Here is a 19,741-nt window from a genome sequence, read left to right on the forward strand (position 1 = left end):
GTAGAAATTGCACATCATTTGCATGAGGCCCACCCACAGCTTCATTTAGGTGAGGTGTATAAAGTCACCATCAATGTAACAGTCCTGCAGAACAACTCTAAGTACACTGAGACACCTTCATCCTCAGGAAAATTTGGTCTTTTAGTGTTTGTCCAGCAAGTCTTCAAATATTGAAGGCTCTCATATGTTGTTCCAAAAACAGGCAACTGATTGATTTCTGTCACCATTCTAATCATGCATAAGTGTAGGGTAATTGTTCATATCATAATTTTGTACAAGGGCTATTTTGTATAAGAAATTCTATTGAGTAATTTGGTGCTTTTTGAGTTGAAAGTGCATGTTTATTCTACCTAAATTTGTACCTGTCTTTCACAGAATTAAAATTGTTGTATCATTCTGTAACCATACTGCAAGTGATAGTCACACTCCAACATTTTTGAAATACATTAGTGGTCTTTACTGATGTGGAACATGTGCTACTACTTCTTCTACTTAATGTGTGTAGCAATTTTACACAACTGTATATAATTTGCATATGACCCGCCCACAGTATCATGTGGTGTATAAGGTCACCATCAATGTAACAGTCCTTTAGAACAACTCTAAGTACACTGAGACCCCTTTGTTATCTGGAAAATTTGCTCTTTTAGTATTTGTCCAGCAGGTCTTCAAGTATTGAAGGCTCTCAAATGTGGTTCAAAAAACAGATTTAGCTGATTTATTGATTGCAGTCTTTCTCCTTTGTTTGTCTTGAGTGTAGTTGTACATGATGTTGTTTTGATTTTATATCAGTCAGTGTATTTTTTTCTAAAGTTTGATATGTTGTTTTGTGAGCTCTAGCTGTTTGTTTCCTTCTGCAACAGTACTGTTAATAAAAGTCCAACTCCATCATCACAAATTTACATTAGAGGGTTTCTAAAGTGTACATATTTTCACAACTTTTCTGAAATACATTAAGTTTCTTTACTTAATTTAAACTTGTACTACTACTTCTTCTACTTAATGTGTGTAGCAAATGTATAGAACTGTATATAATTTGGATATTACCCACGCACAGCTGCAGAACAACCTATACTACACTGAGATCCCTTCACCATGAGAAAAATGAGCTCTTTTAGTATTTGTCTATCAGGTCTTCAAATATTTAAAGCCAAAATATATGGTTTGAAAATCTGAACACTGATTTATTCCTTAGAATAGGTCTATTTTTATTTAGGTAGTAGATAACTGCTCTAGGTTATTTGAATGAAAATTCCAATTAGTTTATTAGCATTTTTTTTTAAATAATTGTGTGTATAGTCTGTTATGTACTGTAAGTTTAGTCAAAGAGAAGTCAATTAGTAGTACAGTTGATGTAAATTTGTACTACTACTTAATTTGTGTAGAAATTGCACATCATTTGCATGAGGCCCACCCACAGCTTCATTTAGGTGAGGTGTATAAGGTCACCATCAATGTAACAGTCCTGCAGAACAACTCTAAGTACACTGAGTCACCTTCATCCTCAGGAAAATTTGCTCTTTTAGTATTTGTCCAGCAAGTCTTCAAATATTGAAGGCTCCCATATGTTATTCCAAAAACAGGCAACTGATTGATTTCTGTAGTCATTCTAATCATGCATAAGTGTAGGGTAATTGTTCATATCATAATTTTTGGCAAGTGCAATTTTGTATAAGAAATTCTGTTGAGTAATTTGGTGCTTTTTGAGTTGGAAGTGCATGTTTATTCTACCTAAATTTGTACCTGTCTTTCACAGAATTAAAATTGTTGTATCATTCTGTAACCATACTGCAAGTAATAGTCACACTCCAACATTTTTGAAATACATTAGTGGTCTTTACTGATGTGGAACATGTGCTACTACTTCTTCTACTTAATGTGTGTAGCAATTTTACACAACTGTATATAATTTGCATATGACCCGCCCACAGTATCATGTGGTGTATAAGGTCACCATCAATGTAACAGTCCTGCAGAACAACTCTAAGTACACTGAGACCCCTTTGTTATCTGGAAAATTTGCTCTTTTAGTATTTGTCCAGCAGGTCTTCAAGTATTGAAAGCTCTCAAATGTGGTTCAAAAAACAGATTTAGCTGATTTATTGATTGCAGTCTTTCTCCTTTGTTTGTCTTGAGTGTAGTTGTACATGATGCTGTTTTGATTTTATATCAGTCAGTGTTTTTTTTTCTAAAGTTTGATATGTTGTTTTGTGAGCTCTAGCTGTTTGTTTCCTCCTGCAACAGTACTGCTAATAAAAGTCCAACTCCATCATCACAAATTTACATTAGAGGGTTTCTAAAGTGTACATATTTTCACAACTTTTCTGAGATACATTAAGTGTCCTTACTTAATTTAAACTTGTTCTACTACTTCTTCTACTGAATGTGTGTAGCAAATGTATAGAACTGTATATAATTTGGATATTAGCCACGCACAGCGTGCAGAACAACCTATACTACACTGAGATCCCTTCACCATGAGAAAAATGAGCTCTTTTAGTATTTGTCTATCAGGTCTTCAAATATTGAAAGCCGAAATATATGGTTTGAAAATCTGAACACTGATTTATTCCTTAGAATAGGTCTATTTTTGTTTAGGTAGTAGATAACTGCTCTAGGTTATTTGAAGGAAAATTCCAATTAGTTTATTAGCAGTTTTTTTAAATATTTGTGTGTGTAGTCTGTTATGTACTGTAAGTTTAGTCAAAGAGAAGTCAATTAGTAGTACACTTGATGTAAACTTGTACTACTACTTAATTTGTGTAGAAATTGCACATCATTTGCATGAGGCCCACCCACAGCTTCATTTAGGTGAGGTGTATAAAGTCACCATCAATGTAACAGTCCTGCAGAACAACTCTAAGTACACTGAGACACCTTCATCCTCAGGAAAATTTGGTCTTTTAGTGTTTGTCCAGCAAGTCTTCAAATATTGAAGGCTCTCATATGTTGTTCCAAAAACAGGCAACTGATTGATTTCTGTCACCATTCTAATCATGCATAAGTGTAGGGTAATTGTTCATATCATAATTTTGTACAAGGGCTATTTTGTATAAGAAATTCTATTGAGTAATTTGGTGCTTTTTGAGTTGAAAGTGCATGTTTATTCTACCTAAATTTGTACCTGTCTTTCACAGAATTAAAATTGTTGTATCATTCTGTAACCATACTGCAAGTGATAGTCACACTCCAACATTTTTGAAATACATTAGTGGTCTTTACTGATGTGGAACATGTGCTACTACTTCTTCTACTTAATGTGTGTAGCAATTTTACACAACTGTATATAATTTGCATATGACCCGCCCACAGTATCATGTGGTGTATAAGGTCACCATCAATGTAACAGTCCTTTAGAACAACTCTAAGTACACTGAGACCCCTTTGTTATCTGGAAAATTTGCTCTTTTACTGTTTGTCCAGCAGGTCTTCAAGTATTGAAGGCTCTCAAATGTGGTTCAAAAAACAGATTTAGCTGATTTATTGATTGCAGTCTTTCTCCTTTGTTTGTCTTGAGTGTAGTTGTACATGATGTTGTTTTGATTTTATATCAGTCAGTGTATTTTTTTCTAAAGTTTGATATGTTGTTTTGTGAGCTCTAGCTGTTTGTTTCCTTCTGCAACAGTACTGTTAATAAAAGTCCAACTCCATCATCACAAATTTACATTAGAGGGTTTCTAAAGTGTACATATTTTCACAACTTTTCTGAAATACATTAAGTTTCTTTACTTAATTTAAACTTGTACTACTACTTCTTCTACTTAATGTGTGTAGCAAATGTATAGAACTGTATATAATTTGGATATTACCCACGCACAGCTGCAGAACAACCTATACTACACTGAGATCCCTTCACCATGAGAAAAATGAGCTCTTTTAGTATTTGTCTATCAGGTCTTCAAATATTTAAAGCCAAAATATATGGTTTGAAAATCTGAACACTGATTTATTCCTTAGAATAGGTCTATTTTTATTTAGGTAGTAGATAACTGCTCTAGGTTATTTGAATGAAAATTCCAATTAGTTTATTAGCATTTTTTTTTAAATAATTGTGTGTATAGTCTGTTATGTACTGTAAGTTTAGTCAAAGAGAAGTCAATTAGTAGTACAGTTGATGTAAATTTGTACTACTACTTAATTTGTGTAGAAATTGCACATCATTTGCATGAGGCCCACCCACAGCTTCATTTAGGTGAGGTGTATAAGGTCACCATCAATGTAACAGTCCTGCAGAACAACTCTAAGTACACTGAGTCACCTTCATCCTCAGGAAAATTTGCTCTTTTAGTATTTGTCCAGCAAGTCTTCAAATATTGAAGGCTCCCATATGTTATTCCAAAAACAGGCAACTGATTGATTTCTGTAGTCATTCTAATCATGCATAAGTGTAGGGTAATTGTTCATATCATAATTTTTGGCAAGTGCAATTTTGTATAAGAAATTCTGTTGAGTAATTTGGTGCTTTTTGAGTTGGAAGTGCATGTTTATTCTACCTAAATTTGTACCTGTCTTTCACAGAATTAAAATTGTTGTATCATTCTGTAACCATACTGCAAGTAATAGTCACACTCCAACATTTTTGAAATACATTAGTGGTCTTTACTGATGTGGAACATGTGCTACTACTTCTTCTACTTAATGTGTGTAGCAATTTTACACAACTGTATATAATTTGCATATGACCCGCCCACAGTATCATGTGGTGTATAAGGTCACCATCAATGTAACAGTCCTGCAGAACAACTCTAAGTACACTGAGACCCCTTTGTTATCTGGAAAATTTGCTCTTTTAGTATTTGTCCAGCAGGTCAAGTATTGAAGGCCCTCAAATGTGGTGCAAAAAACAGATTTAGCTGATTTATTGATTGCAGTCTCTCTCCTTTGTTTGTCTTGAGTGTAGTTGTACATGATGCTGTTTTGATTTTATATCAGTCAGTGTTTTTTTTTCTAAAGTTTGATATGTTGTTTTGTGAGCTCTAGCTGTTTGTTTCCTCCTGCAACAGTACTGCTAATAAAAGTCCAACTCCATCATCACAAATTTACATTAGAGGGTTTCTAAAGTGTACATATTTTCACAACTTTTCTGAAATACATTAAGTGTCCTTACTTAATTTAAACTTGTACTACTACTTCTTCTGCTTAATGTGTGTAGCAAATGTATAGAACTGTATATAATTTGGATATTACCCACGCACAGCGTGCAGAACAACCTATACTACACTGAGATCCCTTCACCATGAGAAAAATGAGCTCTTTTAGTATTTGTCTATCAGGTCTTCAAATATTGAAAGCCAAAATATATGGTTTGAAAATCTGAACAATGATTTATTCCTTAGAATAGGTCTATTTTTGTTTAGGTAGTAGATAACTGCTCTATGTTATTTGAATGAAAATTCCAATTAGTTTATTAGCAGTTTTTTTTAAATAATTGTGTGTGTAGTCTGTTAGGTACTGTAAGTTTAGTCAAAGAGAAGTCAATTAGTAGTACCGTTGATGTAAACTTGTACTACTACTTAATTTGTGTAGAAATTGCACATCATTTGCATGAGGCCCACCCACAGCTTCATTTAGGTGAGGTGTATAAGGTCACCATCAATGTAACAGTCCTGCAGAACAACTCTAAGTACACTGAGACACCTTCATCCTCAGGAAAATTTGCTCTTTTAGTATTTGTCCAGCAAGTCTTCAAATATTGAAGGCTCCCATATGTTATTCCAAAAACAGGCAACTGATTGATTTCTGTCGCCATTCTAATCATGCATAAGTGTAGGGTAATTGTTCATTTCATAATTTTTGGCAAGTGCAATTTTGTATAAGAAATTCTGTTGAGTAATTTGGTGCTTTTTGAGTTGGAAGTGCATGTTTATTCTACCTAAATTTGTACCTGTCTTTCACAGAATTAAAATTGTTGTATCATTCTGTAACCATACTGCAAGTAATAGTCACACTCCAACATTTTTGAAATACATTAGTGGTCTTTACTGATGTGGAACATGTGCTACTACTTCTTCTACTTAATGTGTGTAGCAATTTTACACAACTGTATATAATTTGCATATGACCCGCCCACAGTATCATGTGGTGTATAAGGTCACCATCAATGTAACAGTACTGCAGAACAACTCTAAGTTCACTGAGACCCCTTTGTTATCTGGAAAATTTGCTCTTTTGGTATTTGTCCAGCAGGTCTTCAAGTATTGAAGGCCCTCAAATGTGGTTTAAGAACAGATCTAGCTGATTTATTGATTGCAGTCTTTCTCCTTTGTTTGTCTTGAGTGTAGTTGTACATGATGCTGTTTTGATTTTATATCAGTCAGTGTTTTTTTTTCTAAAGTTTGATATGTTGTTTTGTGAGCTCTAGCTGTTTGTTTCCTTCTGCAACAGTACTGCTAATAAAAGTCCAACTCCATAATCACAAATTTACATTAGAGGGTTTCTAAAGTGTACATATTTTCACAACTTTTCTGAAATACATTAAGTGTCCTTACTTAAGTTAAACTTGTACTACTACTTCTTCTACTTAATGTGTGTAACAAATGTATAGAACTGTATATAATTTGGATATTACCCACGCACAGCTGCAAAACAACCTATACTACACTGAGATCCCTTCACCATGAGAAAAATGATCTCTTTTAGTATTTGTCTATCAGGTCTTCAAATATTGAAAGCCAAAATATATGGTTTGAAAATCTGAACACTGATTTATTCCTTAGAATAGGTCTATTTTTATTTAGGTAGTAGATAACTGCTCTAGGTTATTTGAATGAAAATTCCAATTACTTTATTAGCATTTTTTTAAAATAATTGTGTGTATAGTCTGTTATGTACTGTAAGTTTAGTCAAAGAGAAGTCAATTAGTAGTACAGTTGATGTAAATTTGTACTACTACTTAATTTGTGTAGAAATTGCACATCATTTGCATGAGGCCCACCCACAGCTTCATTTAGGTGAGGTGTATAAGGTCACCATCAATGTAACAGTCCTGCAGAACAACTCTAAGTACACTGAGACACCTTCATTCTCAGGAAAATTTGCTCTTTTAGTATTTGTCCAGCAAGTCTTCAAATATTGAAGGCTCCCATATGTTATTCCAAAAACAGGCAACTGATTGATTTCTGTCGCCATTCTAATCATGCATAAGTGTAGGGTAATTGTTCATATCATAATTTTTGGCAAGTGCAATTTTGTATAAGAAATTCTGTTGAGTAATTTGTTGCTTTTTGAGTTGAAAGTGCATGTTTATTCTACCTAAATTTGTACCTGTCTTTCACAGAATTAAAATTGTTGTATCATTCTGTAACCATACTGCAAGTAATAGTCACACTCCAACATTTTTGAAATACATTAGTGGTCTTTACTGATGTGGAACATGTGCTACTACTTCTTCTACTTAATGTGTGTAGCAATTTTACACAACTGTATATAATTTGCATATGGCCCGCCCACAGTATCATGTGGTGTATAAGGTCACCATCAATGTAACAGTCCTGCAGAACAACTCTAAGTACACTGAGACCCCTTTGTTATCTGGAAAATTTGCTCTTTTAGTATTTGTCCAGCAGGTCTTCAAGTATTGAAGGCCTTCAAATGTGGTTCAAAAAACAGATTTAGCTGATTTATTGATTGCAGTCTCTTTCCTTTGTTTGTCTTGAGTGCAGTTTTACATTATGCTGTTTTGATTTTATATCAGTCAGTGTTTTTTTTTTTTAAGTTTGATATGTTGTTTTGTGAGCTCTAGCTGTTTTTGTCCTCCTGCAACAGTACTGCTAATAAAAGTCCAACTCCATCATCACAAATTTATATTAGAGGGTTTCTAAAGTGTACATATTTTCACAACTTTTCTGAAATACATTAAGTGTCCTTACCTAATTTAAACTTGTACTACTACTTCTTCTACTTAATGTGTGTAGCAAATGTATAGAACTGTATATAATTTGGATATTACCCACGCACAGCGTGCAGAACAACCTATACTACACTGAGATCCCTTTACCATCAGAAAAATGAGCTCTTTTAGTATTTGTCTATCAGGTCTTCAAATATTGAAAGCCAAAATATATGGTTTGAAAATCTGAACACTGATTTATTCCTTAGAATAGGTCTATTTTTGTTTAGGTAGTAGATAACTGCTCTAGGTTATTTGAATTAAAATTCCAATTAGTTTATTAGCAGTTTTTTTAAATAATTGTGTGTGTAGTCTGTTAGGTACTGTAAGTTTAGTCAAAGAGAAGTCAATTAGTAGTACCGTTGATGTAAACTTGTACTACTACTTAATTTGTGTAGAAATTGCACATCATTTGCATGAGGCCCACCCACAGCTTCATTTAGGTGAGGTGTATAAGGTCACCATCAATGTAACAGTCCTGCAGAACAACTCTAAGTACACTGAGACACCTTCATCCTCAGGAAAATTTGCTCTTTTAGTATTTGTCCAGCAAGTCTTCAAATGTTGAAGGCTCCCATATGTTGTTCCAAAACCAGGCAACTGATTGATTTCTGTCGCCATTCTAATCATGCATAAGTGTAGGGTAATTGTTCATATCATAATTTTTGGCAAGTGCAATTTTGTATAAGATATTCTGTTGAGTAATTTGGTGCTTTTTGAGTTGAAAGTGCATGTTTATTCTACCTAAATTTGTACCTGTCTTTCACAGAATTAAAATTGTTGTATCATTCTGTAACCATACTGCAAGTAATAGTCACACTCCAACATTTTTGAAATACATTAGTGGTCTTTACTGATGTGGAACATGTGCTACTACTTCTTCTACTTAATGTGTGTAGCAATTTTACACAACTGTATATAATTTGCATATGGCCCGCCCACAGTATCATGTGGTGTATAAGGTCACCATCAATGTAACAGTCCTGCAGAACAACTCTAAGTACACTGAGACCCCTTTGTTATCTGGAAAATTTGCTCTTTTAGTATTTGTCCAGCAGGTCTTCAAGTATTGAAGGCCTTCAAATGTGGTTCAAAAAACAGATTTAGCTGATTTATTGATTGCAGTCTCTTTCCTTTGTTTGTCTTGAGTGCAGTTTTACATTATGCTGTTTTGATTTTATATCAGTCAGTGTTTTTTTTTTTTAAGTTTGATATGTTGTTTTGTGAGCTCTAGCTGTTTTTTTCCTCCTGCAACAGTACTGCTAATAAAAGTCCAACTCCATCATCACAAATTTATATTAGAGGGTTTCTAAAGTGTACATATTTTCACAACTTTTCTGAAATACATTAAGTGTCCTTACCTAATTTAAACTTGTACTACTACTTCTTCTACTTAATGTGTGTAGCAAATGTATAGAACTGTATATAATTTGGATATTACCCACGCACAGCGTGCAGAACAACCTATACTACACTGAGATCCCTTTACCATCAGAAAAATGAGCTCTTTTAGTATTTGTCTATCAGGTCTTCAAATATTGAAAGCCAAAATATATGGTTTGAAAATCTGAACACTGATTTATTCCTTAGAATAGGTCTATTTTTGTTTAGGTAGTAGATAACTGCTCTAGGTTATTTGAATTAAAATTCCAATTAGTTTATTAGCAGTTTTTTTAAATAATTGTGTGTGTAGTCTGTTAGGTACTGTAAGTTTAGTCAAAGAGAAGTCAATTAGTAGTACCGTTGATGTAAACTTGTACTACTACTTAATTTGTGTAGAAATTGCACATCATTTGCATGAGGCCCACCCACAGCTTCATTTAGGTGAGGTGTATAAGGTCACCATCAATGTAACAGTCCTGCAGAACAACTCTAAGTACACTGAGACACCTTCATCCTCAGGAAAATTTGCTCTTTTAGTATTTGTCCAGCAAGTCTTCAAATGTTGAAGGCTCCCATATGTTGTTCCAAAACCAGGCAACTGATTGATTTCTGTCGCCATTCTAATCATGCATAAGTGTAGGGTAATTGTTCATATCATAATTTTTGGCAAGTGCAATTTTGTATAAGATATTCTGTTGAGTAATTTGGTGCTTTTTGAGTTGAAAGTGCATGTTTATTCTACCTAAATTTGTACCTGTCTTTCACAGAATTAAAATTTTTGTATCATTCTGTAACCATACTGCAAGTAATAGTCTGTGTGTAGTCTGTAATGTACTGTAAGTTTAGTCAGAGAGAAGTCAATAAGTAGTACAGTTGATGTAAACTTGTACTACTACTTAATTTGTGTAGAAATTGCACATCATTTGCATAAGGCCCACCCACAGCTTCATTTAGGTGAGGTGTATAAGGTCACCATCAATGTAACAGTCCTGCAGAACAACTCTAAGTACACTGAGATCCCTTTGTTATCTGGAAAATTTGCTCTTTTAGTATTTGTCCAGCAGGTCTTCAAGTATTGAAGGTCCTCAAATGTGGTTGAAAAAACAGATTTAGCTGATTTATTGATTGCAGTCTTTCTCCTTTGTTTGTCTTGAGTGTAGTTGTACATGATGCTGTTTTGATTTTATATCAGTCAGTGTTTTTTTTTCTAAAGTTTGATATGTTGTTTTGTGAGCTCTAGCTGTTTGTTTCCTTCTGCAACAGTACTGCTAATAAAAGTCCAACTCCATCATCACAAATTTACATTAGAGGGTTTCTAAAGTGTACATATTTTCACAACTTTTCTGAAATACATTAAGTGTCTTTACTTAATTTAAACTTGTTCTACTACTTATACTTAATGTGTGTAGCAAATGTATAGAACTGTATATAATTTGGATATTACCCACGCACAGCGTGCAGAACAACCTATACTACACTGAGATCCCTTCACCATGAGAAAAATGAGCTCTTTTAGTATTTGTCTATCAGGTCTTCAAATATTGAAAGCCAAAATATATGGTTTGAAAATCTGAACACTGATTTATTCCTTAGAATAGGTCTATTTTTGTTTAGGTAGTAGATAACTGCTCTAGGTTATTTGAAAGAAAATTCCAATTAGTTTATTAGCATTTTTTTTTTAAATAATTGTGTGTATAGTCTGTTATGTACTGTAAGTTTAGTCAAAGAGAAGTCAATTAGTAGTACAGTTGATGTAAACTTGTAGTACTACTTAATTTGTGTAGAAATTGCACATCATTTGCATGAGGCCCACCCACAGCTTCATTTAGGTGAGGTGTATAAGGTCACCATCAATGTAACAGTCCTGCAGAACAACTCTAAGTACACTGAGACACCTTCATCCTCAGGAAAATTTGCTCTTTTAGTATTTGTCCATCAAGTCTTCAAATATTGAAGGCTCCCATATGTTATTCCAAAAACAGGCAACTGATTGATTTCTGTCGCCATTCTAATCATGCATAAGTGTAGGGTAATTGTTCATATCATAATTTTGTACAAGGGCTATTTTGTATAAGAAATTCTGTTGAGTAATTTGATGCTTTTTTAGTTGGAAGTGCATGTTTATTCTACCTATATTTGTACCTGTCTTTCACAGAATTAAAATTGTTGTATCATTCTGTAACCATACTGCAAGTGATAGTCACACTCCAACATTTTTGAAATACATTAGTGGTCTTTACTGATGTGGAACATGTGCTACTACTTCTTCTACTTAATGTGTGTAGCAATTTTACACAACTGTATATAATTTGCATATGACCCGCCCACAGTATCATGTGGTGTATAAGGTCACCATCAATGTAACAGTCCTGCAGAACAACTCTAAGTACACTGAGACCCCTTTGTTATCTGGAAAATTTGCTCTTTTAGTATTTGTCCAGCAGGTCTTCAAGTATTGAAGGTCCTCAAATGTGGTTCAAAAAACAGATTTAGCTGATTTATTGATTGCAGTCTTTCTCCTTTGTTTGTCTTGAGTGTAGTTGTACATGATGCTGTTTTGATTTTATATCATTCAGTGTTTTTTTTTTTAAAGTTTGATATGTTGTTTTGTGAGCTCTAGCTGTTTGTTTCCTTCTGCAACAGTACTGCTAATAAAAGTCCAACTCCATCATCACAAATTTACATTAGAGGGTTTCTAAAGTGTACATATTTTCACAACTTTTCTGAAATACATTAAGTTTCTTTACTTAATTTAAACATGTACTACTACTTCTTCTACTTAATGTGTGTAGCAAATGTATAGAACTTTATATAATTTGGATATTACCCACGCACAGCTGCAGAACAACCTATACTACACTGAGATCCCTTCACCATGAGAAAAATGAGCTCTTTTAGTATTTGTCTATCAGGTCTTCAAATATTGAAAGCCAAAATATATGGTTTGAAAATCTGAACACTGATTAATTCCTTAGAATAGGTCTATTTTTGTTTAGGTAGTAGATAACTGCTCTAGGTTATTTGAATGAAAATTCCAATTAGTTTATTAGCATTTTTTTTAAATAATTGTGTGTATAGTCTGTTATGTACTGTAAGTTTAGTCAAAGAGAAGTCAATTAGTAGTACAGTTGATGTAAACTTGTACTACTACTTAATTTGTGTAGAAATTGCACATCATTTGCATGAGGCCCACCCACAGCTTCATTTAGGTGAGGTGTATAAGGTCACCATCAATGTAACAGTCCTGCAGAACAACTCTAAGTACACTGAGACACCTTCATTCTCAGGAAAATTTGCTCTTTTAGTATTTGTCCAGCAAGTCTTCAAATATTGAAAGCTCCCATATGTTATTCCAAAAACAGGCAACTGATTGATTTCTGTCGCCATTCTCATCATGCATAAGTGTAGGGTAATTGTTCATATCATAATTTTGTACAAGGGCTATTTTGTATAAGAAATTCTGTTGAGCAATTTGGTGCTTTTTGAGTTGGAAGTGCATGTTTATTCTACCTAAATTTGTACCTGTCTTTCACAGAATTAAAATTTTTGTATCATTCTGTAACCATACTGCAAGTGATAGTCACACTCCAACATTTTTGAAATACATTAGTGGTCTTTACTGATGTGGAACATGTGCTACTACTTCTTCTACTTAATGTGTGTAGCAATTTTACACAACTGTATATAATTTGCATATGACCCGCCCACAGTATCATGTGGTGTATAAGGTCACCATCAATGTAACAGTCCTGCAGAACAACTCTAAGTACACTGAGACCCCTTTGTTATCTGGAAAATTTGCTCTTTTAGTATTTGTCCAGCAGGTCTTCAAGTATTAAAAGCCCTCAAATGTGGTTCAAAAAACAGATTTAGCTGATTTATTGATTGCAGTCTTTCTCCTTTGTTTGTCTTGAGTGTAGTTGTACATGATGCTGTTTTGATTTTATATCAGTCAGTGTTTTTTTTTCTAAAGTTTGATATGTTGTTTTGTGAGCTCTAGCTGTTTGTTTCCTTCTGCAACAGTACTGCTAATAAAAGTCCAACTCCATCATCACAAATTTACATTAGAGGGTTTCTAAAGTGTACATATTTTCACAACTTTTCTGAAATACATTAAGTGTCTTTACTTAATTTAAACTTGTTCTACTACTTCTTCTACTTAATGTGTGTAGCAAATGTATAGAACTGTATATAATTTGGATATTACCCACGCACAGCTGCAGAACAACCTATACTACACTGAGATCCCTTCACCATGAGAAAAATGAGCTCTTTTAGTATTTGTCTATCAGGTCTTCAAATATTTAAAGCCAAAATATATGGTTTGAAAATCTGAACACTGATTTATTCCTTAGAATAGGTCTATTTTTATTTAGGTAGTAGATAACTGCTCTAGGTTATTTGAATGAAAATTCCAATTAGTTTATTAGCATTTTTTTTTAAATAATTGTGTGTATAGTCTGTTATGTACTGTAAGTTTAGTCAAAGAGAAGTCAATTAGTAGTACAGTTGATGTAAATTTGTACTACTACTTAATTTGTGTAGAAATTGCACATCATTTGCATGAGGCCCACCCACAGCTTCATTTAGGTGAGGTGTATAAGGTCACCATCAATGTAACAGTCCTGCAGAACAACTCTAAGTACACTGAGACACCTTCATCCTCAGGAAAATTTGCTCTTTTAGTATTTGTCCAGCAAGTCTTCAAATATTGAAGGCTCCCATATGTTATTCCAAAAACAGGCAACTGATTGATTTCTGTAGCCATTCTAATCATGCATAAGTGTAGGGTAATTGTTCATATCATAATTTTTGGCAAGTGCAATTTTGTATAAGAAATTCTGTTGAGTAATTTGGTGCTTTTTGAGGTGAAAGTGCATGTTTATTCTACCTAAATTTGTACCTGTCTTTCACAGAATTAAAATTGTTGTATCATTCTGTAACCATACTGCAAGTAATAGTCACACTCCAACATTTTTGAAATACATTAGTGGTCTTTACTGATGTGGAACATGTGCTACTACTTCTTCTACTTAATGTGTGTAGCAATTTTACACAACTGTATATAATTTGCATATGACCCGCCCACAGTATCATGTGGTGTATAAGGTCACCATCAATGTAACAGTCCTGCAGAACAACTCTAAGTACACTGAGACCCCTTTGTTATCTGGAAAATTTGCTCTTTTAGTATTTGTCCAGCAGGTCTTCAAATATTGAAGGCCCTCAAATGTGGTGCAAAAAACAGATTTAGCTGATTTATTGATTGCAGTCTCTCTCCTTTGTTTGTCTTGAGTGTAGTTGTACATGATGCTGTTTTGATTTTATATCAGTCAGTGTTTTTTTTTCTAAAGTTTGATATGTTGTTTTGTGAGCTCTAGCTGTTTGTTTCCTCCTGCAACAGTACTGCTAATAAAAGTCCAACTCCATCATCACAAATTTACATTAGAGGGTTTCTAAAGTGTACATATTTTCACAACTTTTCTGAAATACATTAAGTGTCCTTACTTAATTTAAACTTGTACTACTACTTCTTCTACTTAATGTGTGTAGCAAATGTATAGAACTGTATATAATTTGGATATTACCCACGCACAGCGTGCAGAACAACCTATACTACACTGAGATCCCTTTACCATGAGAAAAATGAGCTCTTTTAGTATTTGTCTATCAGGTCTTCAAATATTGAAAGCCAAAATATATGGTTTGAAAATCTGAACAATGATTTATTCCTTAGAATATGTCTATTTTTGTTTAGGTAGTAGATAACTGCTCTATGTTATTTGAATGAAAATTCCAATTAGTTTATTAGCAGTTTTTTTAAATAATTGTGTGTGTAGTCTGTTAGGTACTGTAAGTTTAGTCAAAGAGAAGTCAATTAGTAGTACCGTTGATGTAAACTTGTACTACTACTTAATTTGTGTAGAAATTGCACATCATTTGCATGAGGCCCACCCACAGCTTCATTTAGGTGAGGTGTATAAGGTCACCATCAATGTAACAGTCCTGCAGAACAACTCTAAGTACACTGAGACACCTTCATCCTCAGGAAAATTTGCTCTTTTAGTATTTGTCCAGCAAGTCTTCAAATATTGAAGGCTCCCATATGTTATTCCAAAAACAGGCAACTGATTGATTTCTGTCGCCATTCTAATCATGCATAAGTGTAGGGTAATTGTTCATATCATAATTTTTGGCAAGTGCAATTTTGTATAAGAAATTCTGTTGAGTAATTTGGTGCTTTTTGAGTTGGAAGTGCATGTTTATTCTACCTAAATTTGTACCTGTCTTTCACAGAATTAAAATTGTTGTATCATTCTGTAACCATACTGCAAGTAATAGTCACACTCCAACATTTTTGAAATACATTAGTGGTCTTTACTGATGTGGAACATGTGCTACTACTTCTTCTACTTAATGTGTGTAGCAATTTTACACAACTGTATATAATTTGCATATGACCCGCCCACAGTATCATGTGGTGTATAAGGTCACCATCAATGTAACAGTCCTGCGGAACAACTCTAAGTACACTGAGACCCCTTTGTTATCTGGAAAATTTGCTCTTTTAGTATTTGTCCAGCAGGTCTTCAAGTATTGAAGACCCTCAAATGTGGTGCAAAAAACAGATTTAGCTGATTTATTGATTGCAGTCTCTCTCCTTTGTTTGTCTTGAGTGTAGTTGTACATGATGCTGTTTTGATTTTATATCAGTCAGTGTTTTTTTTTCTAAAGTTTGATATGTTGTTTTGTGAGCTCTAGCTGTTTGTTTCCTCCTGCAACAGTACTGCTAATAAAAGTCCAACTCCATCATCACAAATTTACATTAGAGGGTTTCTAAAGTGTACATATTTTCACAACTTTTCTGAAATACATTAAGTGTCCTTACTTAATTTAAACTTGTACTACTACTTCTTCTGCTTAATGTGTGTAGCAAATGTATAGAACTGTATATAATTTGGATATTACCCACGCACAGCGTGCAGAACAACCTATACTACACTGAGATCCCTTCACCATGAGAAAAATGAGCTCTTTTAGTATTTGTCTATCAGGTCTTCAAATATTGAAAGCCAAAATATATGGTTTGAAAATCTGAACAATGATTTATTCCTTAGAATAGGTCTATTTTTGTTTAGGTAGTAGATAACTGCTCTATGTTATTTGAATGAAAATTCCAATTAGTTTATTAGCAGTTTTTTTTAAATAATTGTGTGTGTAGTCTGTTAGGTACTGTAAGTTTAGTCAAAGAGAAGTCAATTAGTAGTACCGTTGATGTAAACTTGTACTACTACTTAATTTGTGTAGAAATTGCACATCATTTGCATGAGGCCCACCCACAGCTTCATTTAGGTGAGGTGTATAAGGTCACCATCAATGTAACAGTCCTGCAGAACAACTCTAAGTACACTGAGACACCTTCATCCTCAGGAAAATTTGCTCTTTTAGTATTTGTCCAGCAAGTCTTCAAATATTGAAGGCTCCCATATGTTATTCCAAAAACAGGCAACTGATTGATTTCTGTCGCCATTCTAATCATGCATAAGTGTAGGGTAATTGTTCATTTCATAATTTTTGGCAAGTGCAATTTTGTATAAGAAATTCTGTTGAGTAATTTGGTGCTTTTTGAGTTGGAAGTGCATGTTTATTCTACCTAAATTTGTACCTGTCTTTCACAGAATTAAAATTGTTGTATCATTCTGTAACCATACTGCAAGTAATAGTCACACTCCAACATTTTTGAAATACATTAGTGGTCTTTACTGATGTGGAACATGTGCTACTACTTCTTCTACTTAATGTGTGTAGCAATTTTACACAACTGTATATAATTTGCATATGACCCGCCCACAGTATCATGTGGTGTATAAGGTCACCATCAATGTAACAGTCCTGCAGAACAACTCTAAGTTCACTGAGACCCCTTTGTTATCTGGAAAATTTGCTCTTTTGGTATTTGTCCAGCAGGTCTTCAAGTATTGAAGGCTCTCAAATGTGGTTTAAAAACAGATCTAGCTGATTTATTGATTGCAGTCTTTCTCCTTTGTTTGTCTTGAGTGTAGTTGTACATGATGCTGTTTTGATTTTATATCAGTCAGTGTTTTTTTTTCTAAAGTTTGATATGTTGTTTTGTGAGCTCTAGCTGTTTGTTTCCTTCTGCAACAGTACTGCTAATAAAAGTCCAACTCCATAATCACAAATTTACATTAGAGGGTTTCTAAAGTGTACATATTTTCACAACTTTTCTGAAATACATTAAGTGTCCTTACTTAAGTTAAACTTGTACTACTACTTCTTCTACTTAATGTGTGTAGCAAATGTATAGAACTGTATATAATTTGGATATTACCCACGCACAGCTGCAAAACAACCTATACTACACTGAGATCCCTTCACCATGAGAAAAATGATCTCTTTTAGTATTTGTCTATCAGGTCTTCAAATATTGAAAGCCAAAATATATGGTTTGAAAATCTGAACACTGATTTATTCCTTAGAATAGGTCTATTTTTATTTAGGTAGTAGATAACTGCTCTAGGTTATTTGAATGAAAATTCCAATTAGTTTATTAGCATTTTTTTAAAATAATTGTGTGTATAGTCTGTTATGTACTGTAAGTTTAGTCAAAGAGAAGTCAATTAGTAGTACAGTTGATGTAAATTTGTACTACTACTTAATTTGTGTAGAAATTGCACATCATTTGCATGAGGCCCACCCACAGCTTCATTTAGGTGAGGTGTATAAGGTCACCATCAATGTAACAGTCCTGCAGAACAACTCTAAGTACACTGAGACACCTTCATTCTCAGGAAAATTTGCTCTTTTAGTATTTGTCCAGCAAGTCTTCAAATATTGAAGGCTCCCATATGTTATTCCAAAAACAGGCAACTGATTGATTTCTGTCGCCATTCTAATCATGCATAAGTGTAGGGTAATTGTTCATATCATAATTTTTGGCAAGTGCAATTTTGTATAAGAAATTCTGTTGAGTAATTTGGTGCTTTTTGAGTTGAAAGTGCATGTTTATTCTACCTAAATTTGTACCTGTCTTTCACAGAATTAAAATTGTTGTATCATTCTGTAACCATACTGCAAGTAATAGTCACACTCCAACATTTTTGAAATACATTAGTGGTCTTTACTGATGTGGAACATGTGCTACTACTTCTTCTACTTAATGTGTGTAGCAATTTTACACAACTGTATATAATTTGCATATGACCCGCCCACAGTATCATGTGGTGTATAAGGTCACCATCAATGTAACAGTACTGCAGAACAACTCTAAGTTCACTGAGACCCCTTTGTTATCTGGAAAATTTGCTCTTTTGGTATTTGTCCAGCAGGTCTTCAAGTATTGAAGGCCCTCAAATGTGGTTTAAAAACAGATCTAGCTGATTTATTGATTGCAGTCTTTCTCCTTTGTTTGTCTTGAGTGTAGTTGTACATGATGCTGTTTTGATTTTATATCAGTCAGTGTTTTTTTTTCTAAAGTTTGATATGTTGTTTTGTGAGCTCTAGCTGTTTGTTTCCTTCTGCAACAGTACTGCTAATAAAAGTCCAACTCCATAATCACAAATTTACATTAGAGGGTTTCTAAAGTGTACATATTTTCACAACTTTTCTGAAATACATTAAGTGTCCTTACTTAAGTTAAACTTGTACTACTACTTCTTCTACTTAATGTGTGTAACAAATGTATAGAACTGTATATAATTTGGATATTACCCACGCACAGCTGCAAAACAACCTATACTACACTGAGATCCCTTCACCATGAGAAAAATGATCTCTTTTAGTATTTGTCTATCAGGTCTTCAAATATTGAAAGCCAAAATATATGGTTTGAAAATCTGAACACTGATTTATTCCTTAGAATAGGTCTATTTTTATTTAGGTAGTAGATAACTGCTCTAGGTTATTTGAATGAAAATTCCAATTACTTTATTAGCATTTTTTTAAAATAATTGTGTGTATAGTCTGTTATGTACTGTAAGTTTAGTCAAAGAGAAGTCAATTAGTAGTACAGTTGATGTAAATTTGTACTACTACTTAATTTGTGTAGAAATTGCACATCATTTGCATGAGGCCCACCCACAGCTTCATTTAGGTGAGGTGTATAAGGTCACCATCAATGTAACAGTCCTGCAGAACAACTCTAAGTACACTGAGACACCTTCATTCTCAGGAAAATTTGCTCTTTTAGTATTTGTCCAGCAAGTCTTCAAATATTGAAGGCTCCCATATGTTATTCCAAAAACAGGCAACTGATTGATTTCTGTCGCCATTCTAATCATGCATAAGTGTAGGGTAATTGTTCATATCATAATTTTTGGCAAGTGCAATTTTGTATAAGAAATTCTGTTGAGTAATTTGTTGCTTTTTGAGTTGAAAGTGCATGTTTATTCTACCTAAATTTGTACCTGTCTTTCACAGAATTAAAATTGTTGTATCATTCTGTAACCATAC

The 19,741-nt window shown here is 33.7% G+C and overlaps 39 non-coding genes and 1 pseudogene across 39 annotated transcripts; all 40 read left to right on the forward strand.

Moving 5' to 3' along the window:
- Nucleotides 1-127: 127 nt before the first annotated feature.
- Nucleotides 128-182, forward strand: LOC140552552 (U7 small nuclear RNA). Its single transcript, XR_011979477.1, has one exon. It is a non-coding gene; the product is annotated as a U7 small nuclear RNA (small nuclear RNA).
- A 450-nt stretch (nt 183-632) lies between these two features.
- Nucleotides 633-687, forward strand: LOC140552512 (U7 small nuclear RNA). The gene has a single exon (XR_011979440.1). It is a non-coding gene; the product is annotated as a U7 small nuclear RNA (small nuclear RNA).
- Nucleotides 688-1,508: 821 nt separating this feature from the next.
- On the forward strand, nt 1,509-1,563 carry LOC140552433 (U7 small nuclear RNA). The gene has a single exon (XR_011979368.1). It is a non-coding gene; the product is annotated as a U7 small nuclear RNA (small nuclear RNA).
- Nucleotides 1,564-2,013: 450 nt separating this feature from the next.
- LOC140552550 (U7 small nuclear RNA) lies at nt 2,014-2,068 on the forward strand. The gene has a single exon (XR_011979475.1). It is a non-coding gene; the product is annotated as a U7 small nuclear RNA (small nuclear RNA).
- A 414-nt stretch (nt 2,069-2,482) lies between these two features.
- LOC140552623 (U7 small nuclear RNA) lies at nt 2,483-2,537 on the forward strand. The gene has a single exon (XR_011979540.1). It is a non-coding gene; the product is annotated as a U7 small nuclear RNA (small nuclear RNA).
- A 352-nt stretch (nt 2,538-2,889) lies between these two features.
- Nucleotides 2,890-2,944, forward strand: LOC140552553 (U7 small nuclear RNA). The gene has a single exon (XR_011979478.1). It is a non-coding gene; the product is annotated as a U7 small nuclear RNA (small nuclear RNA).
- A 450-nt stretch (nt 2,945-3,394) lies between these two features.
- LOC140552547 (U7 small nuclear RNA) lies at nt 3,395-3,449 on the forward strand. Its single transcript, XR_011979472.1, has one exon. It is a non-coding gene; the product is annotated as a U7 small nuclear RNA (small nuclear RNA).
- An 821-nt stretch (nt 3,450-4,270) lies between these two features.
- On the forward strand, nt 4,271-4,325 carry LOC140552434 (U7 small nuclear RNA). The gene has a single exon (XR_011979369.1). It is a non-coding gene; the product is annotated as a U7 small nuclear RNA (small nuclear RNA).
- A 450-nt stretch (nt 4,326-4,775) lies between these two features.
- LOC140552613 (U7 small nuclear RNA) lies at nt 4,776-4,827 on the forward strand (annotated as a pseudogene).
- A 414-nt stretch (nt 4,828-5,241) lies between these two features.
- Nucleotides 5,242-5,296, forward strand: LOC140552574 (U7 small nuclear RNA). The gene has a single exon (XR_011979496.1). It is a non-coding gene; the product is annotated as a U7 small nuclear RNA (small nuclear RNA).
- Nucleotides 5,297-5,649: 353 nt separating this feature from the next.
- LOC140552435 (U7 small nuclear RNA) lies at nt 5,650-5,704 on the forward strand. Its single transcript, XR_011979370.1, has one exon. It is a non-coding gene; the product is annotated as a U7 small nuclear RNA (small nuclear RNA).
- Nucleotides 5,705-6,154: 450 nt separating this feature from the next.
- On the forward strand, nt 6,155-6,209 carry LOC140552417 (U7 small nuclear RNA). Its single transcript, XR_011979353.1, has one exon. It is a non-coding gene; the product is annotated as a U7 small nuclear RNA (small nuclear RNA).
- A 412-nt stretch (nt 6,210-6,621) lies between these two features.
- Nucleotides 6,622-6,676, forward strand: LOC140552625 (U7 small nuclear RNA). The gene has a single exon (XR_011979542.1). It is a non-coding gene; the product is annotated as a U7 small nuclear RNA (small nuclear RNA).
- A 352-nt stretch (nt 6,677-7,028) lies between these two features.
- Nucleotides 7,029-7,083, forward strand: LOC140552436 (U7 small nuclear RNA). Its single transcript, XR_011979371.1, has one exon. It is a non-coding gene; the product is annotated as a U7 small nuclear RNA (small nuclear RNA).
- Nucleotides 7,084-7,533: 450 nt separating this feature from the next.
- LOC140552408 (U7 small nuclear RNA) lies at nt 7,534-7,588 on the forward strand. The gene has a single exon (XR_011979345.1). It is a non-coding gene; the product is annotated as a U7 small nuclear RNA (small nuclear RNA).
- A 414-nt stretch (nt 7,589-8,002) lies between these two features.
- Nucleotides 8,003-8,057, forward strand: LOC140552575 (U7 small nuclear RNA). Its single transcript, XR_011979497.1, has one exon. It is a non-coding gene; the product is annotated as a U7 small nuclear RNA (small nuclear RNA).
- A 352-nt stretch (nt 8,058-8,409) lies between these two features.
- LOC140552461 (U7 small nuclear RNA) lies at nt 8,410-8,464 on the forward strand. The gene has a single exon (XR_011979394.1). It is a non-coding gene; the product is annotated as a U7 small nuclear RNA (small nuclear RNA).
- Nucleotides 8,465-8,914: 450 nt separating this feature from the next.
- Nucleotides 8,915-8,969, forward strand: LOC140552409 (U7 small nuclear RNA). Its single transcript, XR_011979346.1, has one exon. It is a non-coding gene; the product is annotated as a U7 small nuclear RNA (small nuclear RNA).
- A 414-nt stretch (nt 8,970-9,383) lies between these two features.
- On the forward strand, nt 9,384-9,438 carry LOC140552576 (U7 small nuclear RNA). The gene has a single exon (XR_011979498.1). It is a non-coding gene; the product is annotated as a U7 small nuclear RNA (small nuclear RNA).
- A 352-nt stretch (nt 9,439-9,790) lies between these two features.
- LOC140552462 (U7 small nuclear RNA) lies at nt 9,791-9,845 on the forward strand. The gene has a single exon (XR_011979395.1). It is a non-coding gene; the product is annotated as a U7 small nuclear RNA (small nuclear RNA).
- A 458-nt stretch (nt 9,846-10,303) lies between these two features.
- LOC140552505 (U7 small nuclear RNA) lies at nt 10,304-10,358 on the forward strand. Its single transcript, XR_011979433.1, has one exon. It is a non-coding gene; the product is annotated as a U7 small nuclear RNA (small nuclear RNA).
- Nucleotides 10,359-10,769: 411 nt separating this feature from the next.
- Nucleotides 10,770-10,824, forward strand: LOC140552577 (U7 small nuclear RNA). Its single transcript, XR_011979499.1, has one exon. It is a non-coding gene; the product is annotated as a U7 small nuclear RNA (small nuclear RNA).
- Nucleotides 10,825-11,178: 354 nt separating this feature from the next.
- Nucleotides 11,179-11,233, forward strand: LOC140552542 (U7 small nuclear RNA). The gene has a single exon (XR_011979467.1). It is a non-coding gene; the product is annotated as a U7 small nuclear RNA (small nuclear RNA).
- A 450-nt stretch (nt 11,234-11,683) lies between these two features.
- Nucleotides 11,684-11,738, forward strand: LOC140552506 (U7 small nuclear RNA). The gene has a single exon (XR_011979434.1). It is a non-coding gene; the product is annotated as a U7 small nuclear RNA (small nuclear RNA).
- A 413-nt stretch (nt 11,739-12,151) lies between these two features.
- Nucleotides 12,152-12,206, forward strand: LOC140552578 (U7 small nuclear RNA). Its single transcript, XR_011979500.1, has one exon. It is a non-coding gene; the product is annotated as a U7 small nuclear RNA (small nuclear RNA).
- A 352-nt stretch (nt 12,207-12,558) lies between these two features.
- LOC140552533 (U7 small nuclear RNA) lies at nt 12,559-12,613 on the forward strand. The gene has a single exon (XR_011979460.1). It is a non-coding gene; the product is annotated as a U7 small nuclear RNA (small nuclear RNA).
- A 450-nt stretch (nt 12,614-13,063) lies between these two features.
- Nucleotides 13,064-13,118, forward strand: LOC140552537 (U7 small nuclear RNA). Its single transcript, XR_011979463.1, has one exon. It is a non-coding gene; the product is annotated as a U7 small nuclear RNA (small nuclear RNA).
- Nucleotides 13,119-13,939: 821 nt separating this feature from the next.
- On the forward strand, nt 13,940-13,994 carry LOC140552437 (U7 small nuclear RNA). The gene has a single exon (XR_011979372.1). It is a non-coding gene; the product is annotated as a U7 small nuclear RNA (small nuclear RNA).
- A 450-nt stretch (nt 13,995-14,444) lies between these two features.
- On the forward strand, nt 14,445-14,499 carry LOC140552377 (U7 small nuclear RNA). Its single transcript, XR_011979319.1, has one exon. It is a non-coding gene; the product is annotated as a U7 small nuclear RNA (small nuclear RNA).
- A 414-nt stretch (nt 14,500-14,913) lies between these two features.
- On the forward strand, nt 14,914-14,968 carry LOC140552579 (U7 small nuclear RNA). The gene has a single exon (XR_011979501.1). It is a non-coding gene; the product is annotated as a U7 small nuclear RNA (small nuclear RNA).
- Nucleotides 14,969-15,320: 352 nt separating this feature from the next.
- Nucleotides 15,321-15,375, forward strand: LOC140552438 (U7 small nuclear RNA). The gene has a single exon (XR_011979373.1). It is a non-coding gene; the product is annotated as a U7 small nuclear RNA (small nuclear RNA).
- A 450-nt stretch (nt 15,376-15,825) lies between these two features.
- LOC140552396 (U7 small nuclear RNA) lies at nt 15,826-15,880 on the forward strand. The gene has a single exon (XR_011979335.1). It is a non-coding gene; the product is annotated as a U7 small nuclear RNA (small nuclear RNA).
- Nucleotides 15,881-16,294: 414 nt separating this feature from the next.
- Nucleotides 16,295-16,349, forward strand: LOC140552580 (U7 small nuclear RNA). The gene has a single exon (XR_011979502.1). It is a non-coding gene; the product is annotated as a U7 small nuclear RNA (small nuclear RNA).
- Nucleotides 16,350-16,702: 353 nt separating this feature from the next.
- LOC140552439 (U7 small nuclear RNA) lies at nt 16,703-16,757 on the forward strand. The gene has a single exon (XR_011979374.1). It is a non-coding gene; the product is annotated as a U7 small nuclear RNA (small nuclear RNA).
- Nucleotides 16,758-17,207: 450 nt separating this feature from the next.
- Nucleotides 17,208-17,262, forward strand: LOC140552528 (U7 small nuclear RNA). Its single transcript, XR_011979456.1, has one exon. It is a non-coding gene; the product is annotated as a U7 small nuclear RNA (small nuclear RNA).
- A 412-nt stretch (nt 17,263-17,674) lies between these two features.
- Nucleotides 17,675-17,729, forward strand: LOC140552626 (U7 small nuclear RNA). The gene has a single exon (XR_011979543.1). It is a non-coding gene; the product is annotated as a U7 small nuclear RNA (small nuclear RNA).
- A 352-nt stretch (nt 17,730-18,081) lies between these two features.
- LOC140552441 (U7 small nuclear RNA) lies at nt 18,082-18,136 on the forward strand. The gene has a single exon (XR_011979375.1). It is a non-coding gene; the product is annotated as a U7 small nuclear RNA (small nuclear RNA).
- Nucleotides 18,137-18,586: 450 nt separating this feature from the next.
- LOC140552418 (U7 small nuclear RNA) lies at nt 18,587-18,641 on the forward strand. The gene has a single exon (XR_011979354.1). It is a non-coding gene; the product is annotated as a U7 small nuclear RNA (small nuclear RNA).
- Nucleotides 18,642-19,053: 412 nt separating this feature from the next.
- Nucleotides 19,054-19,108, forward strand: LOC140552627 (U7 small nuclear RNA). Its single transcript, XR_011979544.1, has one exon. It is a non-coding gene; the product is annotated as a U7 small nuclear RNA (small nuclear RNA).
- Nucleotides 19,109-19,460: 352 nt separating this feature from the next.
- LOC140552442 (U7 small nuclear RNA) lies at nt 19,461-19,515 on the forward strand. The gene has a single exon (XR_011979376.1). It is a non-coding gene; the product is annotated as a U7 small nuclear RNA (small nuclear RNA).
- Nucleotides 19,516-19,741: the final 226 nt, after the last annotated feature.

Source organism: Salminus brasiliensis, chromosome 3, assembly GCF_030463535.1.
Source record: "Salminus brasiliensis chromosome 3, fSalBra1.hap2, whole genome shotgun sequence".
In the NCBI taxonomy this organism is placed as follows: Eukaryota; Metazoa; Chordata; class Actinopteri; order Characiformes; family Bryconidae; genus Salminus; species Salminus brasiliensis.